Below are 8,231 nucleotides of genomic sequence, written 5' to 3' on the forward strand. Positions count from 1 at the left end.
CAGACTATTAGGGCCCTATCTTGCACCCAGCGCAATTGACTTTGTACACCGACGCATGTGTCATTCCTATTTTGCACCCGCGCAAAGCGCGCTTTTCCCTCCACAGAGGCACGTCGCTAAACTAGTGAATGAACTTGCGCTCCCTGGGCGGTTCAGCGCAAAAAAGGAGGCGTGTTCCAGCGCAAACAATCCCTGGTGCTATTTTGCTGTTCCATTAAACAATTGCGCCACTGACCAGAAAAAACCTAGTCTAAAGTCAGTGGCGCGTTGCGCGTTGTTCATTATGCTATTTTAAGGGCGCATGGTTGACCATAATTTATAGCGTGCACAACGCGCATACACTTTGCTCATGTAATCTACACAGATGCAACAGTTATTTTTGCAAATCATAAATTGTTACACTAAAAAAATATTAACACATGAGATGACGGAAATCATTGTGGTGTGCCACGAAGATGTGAACAAAATAGGCATAAATCTAGCTTACAAATTATTCAGGCTAATTATTCTCCCATCCCCATACAACACAACTTCTCTGTCTTTCACTGCTCTTACAAGAACATCAGTCTCCTCGGCTGTGAACCGCTCCTGGCGTGCGCCTGGTAAATACGCCATAATAATAGCAATCCATAATGGAGCTTGCGCACCTGCTTTTAAAGGGAATGTTGGATGACGCTCTGATTGGTTTATTTCACGTTACGCCCAAACCAAACCTATGAATAATGAAGCTGCTTCAGACCAACCCACTTTAGATTTGCGCCGGGCGCAAGAGCCATTTATCCCGCCGGGAAAATAGCAACAGCGCCGAGACCCGCCCACAAACTTACTTGCGTTTCGCGCTTTGACACTTGCGTTTCAGATCGTTAAAATAGGGCCCTATGTCGTTGGATAGTTGAAACTATCAACGCCACTTTGAGTCCTCTGGTCGTCCCCCGCTGTCGGGAGCCAAGGCTCAGTCTACACAGGGTATGGCGGCCTCCAAGGCCTTTCTAGCAGGTGTGTACATGCTGGACATCTGCAATGCTGCAGGGTGGTCCACGCCTTCTAGTTTTGCAAGATTCTATGGCTTAGACATGCCAGTCACTCCAGGCACTTCAGTCCTCTCGTCCTAAGCTGTGCTCTTCGGATACACACTAGGCAGGGGTTTGGTAGTCTGGCAGCGTTGGTACTCGTTCCCCAAATCGTTTTCGACACAGCTCGAGTTCCAGAAGAGGAACGTCCCTAGGTTAAGTATGTAACCCTAGTTCCTCGAGGGAATGAGATGCTGCTTCTCGAGGCCATACCCCCGGCACCCCTGCCGGCGCTTGCTGGTACTCGAAGCTGAAGCCAGCTGCACGGCTCGTGCCTTTATAGCTTCCTGGTCGCTTACGTCACCCTGCCCGTGACTTCACGCTCTTCTATAAGACAGATTAGATATGATATTCAGAGTCACTCACACTAAACGTGTTCCCCAAAAGTGTTTTCGACGCAGCGTCTCATTCCCTCGAGGAACTAGGGTTACATACGTAACCTAGAGATGTTTTTTGATGATAGTCCTATGTGGTTTGGTATTCATTGTCTCAAAGTGTGTGTTGGGAATTGTTTGCGTTCTTAATGTACTGTGCATATTGCTTTACTATCTTAGAATTTCAGCGTCATTCATATTTTATTTTTATTTTATTTTATTTACAATTTTTATTTCATTACATTTTAAGTAAATATAAAGTTATAGAAACATTTTTGCCTTTTTTTACAGAAGTCATTTATAAATTGACAGGTCCTATCAGTTTTCACAATTTTGATGTTTATCAGTTAGAATACTCATGAGGGGGAAAAAAGAAAGAAAATAGTGTGAAAAACTTTCTTTCCCTTGCTCTCTCTCCTCCTCTCTCTTTACCTTAAATAATGTTTAAAAAGGGTACAAGGAAAGATCTTAATGACTGATTTTTGTAGAAACATTTTAATACATTCATTATTCATTATCTTGGTCATTTATTATTAGTCATAGACAAGACACTTTTCAAATATAAAAACAAAAGTTGTATTGTAAAAGCTATAAAACACAGATTTTGTATGTGACACTATGTCTAGTCAACTATGACATTTCAGTAATTTTTAACATAAAAAGCTTTTTGTTCATCTTATCAAATAAAATGTCATGTAACCCTCATTCCCTAAAGGAGGTAACAGAGATGTCAAGTTGTAACCAACGAATTGGGATCTTGCTTCGAGAGACCAACCTACTTTGAGTGTAAACTAAACGAGATATTGGCATGCAATGATTGCATCCAGCTGCCACTGATAACAGAGTGAGCATAAAAAGGTAACAGGTGCAATGCATGAGCCAATAACCCGGCAGCTCAGTGGTGGTACAGCCGCCAAAGAGACGTGATCTGACATCTCCATTCCCTCCTTCAGGGAACTAAGTTTACATACGTAACCGAGACGTTCCCTTTCAGTCAGTCACTATGATTCACATTGTGACTGATGAATTGGAATCCCTACCAAAGCACCATGGATGCTGCCCCTTCCAGTCTCCTGTACGAGCCTCCTGCTCCCCGTTTTTGGTTTAGGCTGGGGCTCACAACAAGAAGACCACTCACCGTTGTCATAGCACTACCCTCTGAGTGAGTTTGAATAACACTGGAAAAATGTATCCAGTCCACTTGGAACTGGAACGTTGCGGAAGCCCCATTCTGCATCCTCTGCATCACATCCCTGAAGGAGGTTTTGGAAGCACTTACACATATGAACAGCCATTTAGGTGCATATGGAGGATAAGAGGTGATTGTAACCCTCTTGGAAATGGCAGAAGTCTGCCAGGGAAATACAGGCTCTGAGGCTATACCATGGACTTTACACACATGTGGTTCACTTAGGTCTCTACATATGGAACCCAGCCAACTACACATACTTAATGGATTCACTGAGTGAGGGCCTGGCTTTAGACATTCTGCCAAGTCTGGCTAATGAGGGGATGGAGGTGCTCGACAGGGTCTACAGTACAGACTCCGCTCCAGATTGGTTTTTAGCAACCCAACACTAAACCGGGGCCTCCCAATGTTTCTGCCCATTTGAGGTGAGAGCACAGAAGGATACTGGATCCACACAAAGACTATAGAATCTAGCAAATGTGTTGCTCTACAGCTCTACAAATATTTTTCAGCGAGGTGCCACGAACCAGCACCCAGGAAAATGCAACACTTCTAGTAGAGTGAGCTCGCAACCTGTTAAGCCAGGGTGATGGCATCCACCATTCTATGGGCCATCCTCTGCTCAGAGACAGCATTGCCCATTTGCTGGCCTCCGTAACAGATAAAGAGCTGGTCTGTGGTCCTAAAGATTTGTGTCCGGTCTGCATACAGTCTCAAGGCTCGGAAGGGACAAAGCAAAAATAGAATTGGGTCTGTCTCCTCTGGGGGCAGTGCTTGCAGGCTCACCACCTGATCCCTGAAGGGAGTAGTGGGAACCTTGGGCACATAGACAGGCCAGGGCCTTAGGATTACCTGGGAGTCAAACAGCCCAAACTCTAGGAATGAATTGTTGACCGAAAATGCGCACTGGTCCCATACTCTCTTGATGGAGGCCAATACAAGCAGATCAAGCACTGATAGAAACTTCAGCTCAAGTGACTTCAAAGGCTCAAATGGGCCCTGCTATAGTGCTTTGAGTGCTAGAGACAGGTCCCAAGAGTGTATAGAGGGGTACTGGGGGCAATTAACCTTCTCGCCCCTCTAAGCAACCTGATGGCCAGGTCATGCTTCCGTACTGACTTCCCTTCCATAGCAACAATCACAACAACATAGAATGAAAAGGTGGAGGGTGACAGCCTTTGCTTCAACCCTTGCTGCAAAAAGGAAAGCATGACCTGGATCAAGCATTTCCGGGGGGTTTTTTGGCAAGGAAGAACACCACTCGATGAACAAGTATGCTCATCCTATGATCAGCAGACGCTGGATGCAATCATTGCATGTCAATATCCATTAGTAACACTCTAAGTAGATTGGTCTCTCGAAGCTTAATCTGAAAGGGAACTAGCACATGCTGATTTAGATGAAACACACATTGTCATACAGAAGTTCCTACAAAACACACGTTGTCATACTGAAGTTCCTCCAACATTTTTTTTCTTTTGTCCTCCAATAAATATTTTATATTCAGACAAAACTTTAGCACATAACTTGTATTGCAACATTGACCCATGAATGAGGTATCAGTTCATGGCAGCTTATTGAGGAAAGTTTACATTTTTAAAAGACTAGAGAGTTGTGGGTCAGCAAATTTGACTTGGCCAAAAAAAACAGCCAATATAAAGTGCTATACCAACTTCCTTTCAATGCCTTTGTAATAAATGGAGTCCAAGCTGAGTTTAGCACACTATAGACTTTACTATCGCAATCTCTTAACATTACACTCAGAACAGCAAAAAGCAACTGGTCCCCGTTTTCCTTACAGCCAACACACGCTAAAAGGAAAACAAAACATTAACCAGAACCTTTCTTAAAGGTACCATAACCTGTTTTCATAACATATCTCCCTCCAAAGCATGAACATTAACCACTCAACATAATTAAATCAAAACTTCAACTTTAAAACCCCTGTACCGACTATTTAACTCTCATTTCCACTATGAGCTACAAATGAAGCCTTTGAGGTGCTTTCTTCTGTCGTTTTGATCTCCGAACAGTCTCTGCACTTTCCCCAAGTGAGGTGGGTACACTGTCCTGGGACAAAGGTGTCTCCACTGGCACCTGCACAACCGCCCCCTCTAACTCTGTGTGGATGGCAGTTGCGGAGGGCCCAGTATTCCTTTCAACTCAGAACTCTCCTTGTTTTCCCATCCAGCAGCTTGCTCGAAACAACTCCACTGCTCTGATGTGTGCAGGTTTCTCAGATGATCATGATGACGTCGAACCTCCCGCCCATCTGACAGTCTCACCACACACGAGCGAGGACCACTTTCTATGACTATTGATCCCGGTAACCAGCGCTGATCTCTGGCGAAATTTCTGACAAAGACAGCCTCACCCTCTCTGAAACTCCGTTCTCTTGCCAGCCCATTTGAAGCAGGGTGAAAAGGGGCTGTACGAATATGTCTAATTCCATTCTTCTTTAGAAATTCTTCGAAACACTCTCCCGTAAAAGTTGGCCCATTATCAGAGACGACAACATCCGGCAAGCCATGAATAGAAAACACTTGTCGCAGTGTGTCAATTGTCACGGGAGCTGTGATGTTTTTCAAGATGTGTGCTTCCAGCCACTTGGTGCAGGCATCCACCATGACTAAGAACATTCGCCCCATGAATGGGCCCGCAAAATCCACATGCAACCTAGACCAAGGCCTACTAGGCCATTCCCAGGGCTGAAGAGGAACTGGTGGGGGCATTTTTTTGTCTTCCTGGCACTCCTTGCAGTGCTGAACCTTGTCTTCAATATCCCGATCCATATTTGGCCACCAGACATATGCCTTTGCTAGGCTTTTCATGCGTGACACCCCAGGATGGGCTATGTGGACCTCCTGCAGCACTCTGGCTCGTCCTGGTGGCGGTACCACCACTCTTGAACCCCACAAGATGCAACCATCCTGAACTGAGAGCTCATTTTTCCTTTTCTCAAAAGGTTTCATTTCTATGTCCACCAACCTGCCTGGCCAGTCCTGGAGGATAAATCTTTTGACTTTTGACAAGAAAACAGTTTCAGGTGGCAGTGGAGTGGATGCAGGGATGTCTGGAAGTGGTAACCTGCTTAATGCATCCGCATTGGCATTTTCTTTCCTCCGCTCGGTATACTATGCGGTATTGGTAGGTAGACAATGTCAGCGCCCACCTCTGGATACGAGCTGACGCCATGGAAGGAATGCCCTTATGTTCACTGAACAGGCTCATCAACGGCTTATGATCTGTGAAAACTGTGAAAGGACGGCCGTAGAGATATTGGTGAAAACGCTTCACAGCGAACACAATAGCCAGGCCTTCTTTATCTAGTTGAGCATACCCCCTTTCTGCTTTAGTAAGCATCCTTGACGCAAATGCAATGGGTTTCTCCGAGCCGTCCGCCATCCTGTGCGACAGTAAGGCACCAATGCCATATGGCGAGGCATCACAAGACACTGTCAGCTCTTTCTCTGGGTCAAAATGGACTAACACACTGGCTGACTGCAGCAGATTTTTTACTTTTGTGAAGGCACCCACCTGTGCCGCCCCCCACTTCCATTGGCAACCATGATGCAACAACTGGTGAAAAGGGGCTAGCACGGTTGATAGATCCGGCAAGAACTTCCCATAATGCGTTACCATGCCCAGGAATGATTTAAGCTCTGACACACTTCCCGGTTTGGGGGCCTCTTTAATGGCCCTGACTTTTTCTGGCACGGGAAGGAGGCCCTGGGCTGATATTTGATGTCCCAGGTATGTCACACTCTCAGCCTGGAATGTACACTTGGCTTGTTTTAACCGCAGGCCTGCCTCTGACATCCTCTGAAGAACCTGATCCAGGTTACTGAGGTGCTCCTCTTCTGTTTTTCCCGTGACCAAAATGTCGTCGAGGTACACTGCCACTTGTGGAATTCCCTGCAACAGGCTTTCCATTGTCCTTTGAAAAATGGCCGGGCTAGACGGCACCCCAAACACCAGCCTGTTATATTTAAACAGCCCTTTGTGAGTGTTGACCGTGACGTATTCCTTTGACTCCTCATCTAGCAACAACTGTTGATAGGCATGACTCATGTCAAGCTTAGTGAAGGTTTTGCCTCCCGCGGTTCAATAATCCCAAGCTGCTGAAGCCTCTCAAGTTCTTGTTCAACTTTATGCTTCATTGCATATGGGACAGACCAGGGTTTACAAAAAAGAAGAATAGAATTGGGCTCCACGCAAAGTTTCACTGTGGTGCCCCTCAGGGTGCCCAGCTCGTCCTTAAACACATCTTGGTACCTTGCAATCGCATCCTTTGCACCAAGCCCTTTTATGAGCCTAATATCACCCCAGTTTAACTAAATTTTGCTGAGCCAATCTTTTTGTACTTTGTAGATGCCACCCAAGAAGAAGAAAGGGGACATAAGAAGCTTTTTCATAAAGCAGAGTCAGAGTGTAAGTAGGCAAAATAACTAGCTAGCCACAAAAAAAAAAAAAACTAGCAGTAGTGACTGACCAGGCTTTCAAATGCAGATTCTGTGGAAAATAGTATTAACTGGTGGTATTACCCAGGATGATAATACTACGTTAGCACGTAACTGAATTCCAATTAGCCTGTATCTTAATTTAGAATCTTGCAGTCAACATAAACATGAGTGTACTGGAGGGTAAATAGTGTTTATAATAGAAAAAGGTTATTATATTTGTTTATTTAGATTAGTTTCCTTGTGGCAGAATATTTTTTGTTAGTGTAAATACTAATGTACATAATAATTTATCTTAATAAAACGTTTGGTTGTTCAGCGTTACACAGTCTCAGATTTTTATTTTTTGAGAGTGCATTTTTGAGATATAGTAAATCACCATTCACTGGTATCTTACAACAAAATAATTCCGGGGGGGGGGGGGTGCTGGGGAGGCGGGGGGGGGTTATGAGGGTGTCCCCACCAAAGCTGAGACCAAACCTACGCCCATGCTCTCATCAGTGCTTAGCTGACACTAGCAAACACCCAGATCAGCCTAACAACCATATAGGGTCATGAATAATATCTCAGCACTAGAACATTGTGTTAACATAGGTTTGACTTCTTTTGACTTGAGGCAATGTATCTGCTTAGCAAGTATCTACGGAACCTTGCAATTAGCCTTGCATCCACTGAAAACAATAATTAATTAGTATTTAATGTTAACTATGTTAATGTTCTTCTAACAATTTTTAAGTTCTTTAATAACTATTTATTAAATATGTGCTTCTAAATGGAATGTGCTACAATCACCTACCTCATCATAGCATCATCTAAATTTAAGACATAATATAATATTACTTAATATAAATATAAGACTTAATATAAAAAAAGATAGAAAAGGGACAATGATTAAATCATTTTATATGTTAATTACTTTGTCTTTCAATGCATCATTTATTCCATCGAACTGCATCTTTAATCTATGAGGAAATCACTTTTTGTGGAAATTATATTATATTATATTATATTATATTATATTATATTATATTATATTATATTATATTATATTATATTATATTATATTATATTATATTATATTAGTAAATTTAATTAATGCATTTAGCAGACGCATTTATCCAAAGCGTCTTACAGTGCA

At 43.4% G+C, this 8,231-nt stretch overlaps 1 pseudogene; it reads right to left on the reverse strand.

The window, feature by feature from the left end:
- Nucleotides 1-4,747: 4,747 nt before the first annotated feature.
- On the reverse strand, nucleotides 4,748-6,921 carry LOC113105158 (uncharacterized protein K02A2.6-like; annotated as a pseudogene).
- Nucleotides 6,922-8,231: the final 1,310 nt, after the last annotated feature.

Source organism: Carassius auratus, chromosome 6 (genome assembly GCF_003368295.1).
Source record: "Carassius auratus strain Wakin chromosome 6, ASM336829v1, whole genome shotgun sequence".
NCBI lineage: Eukaryota > Metazoa > Chordata > Actinopteri > Cypriniformes > Cyprinidae > Carassius > Carassius auratus.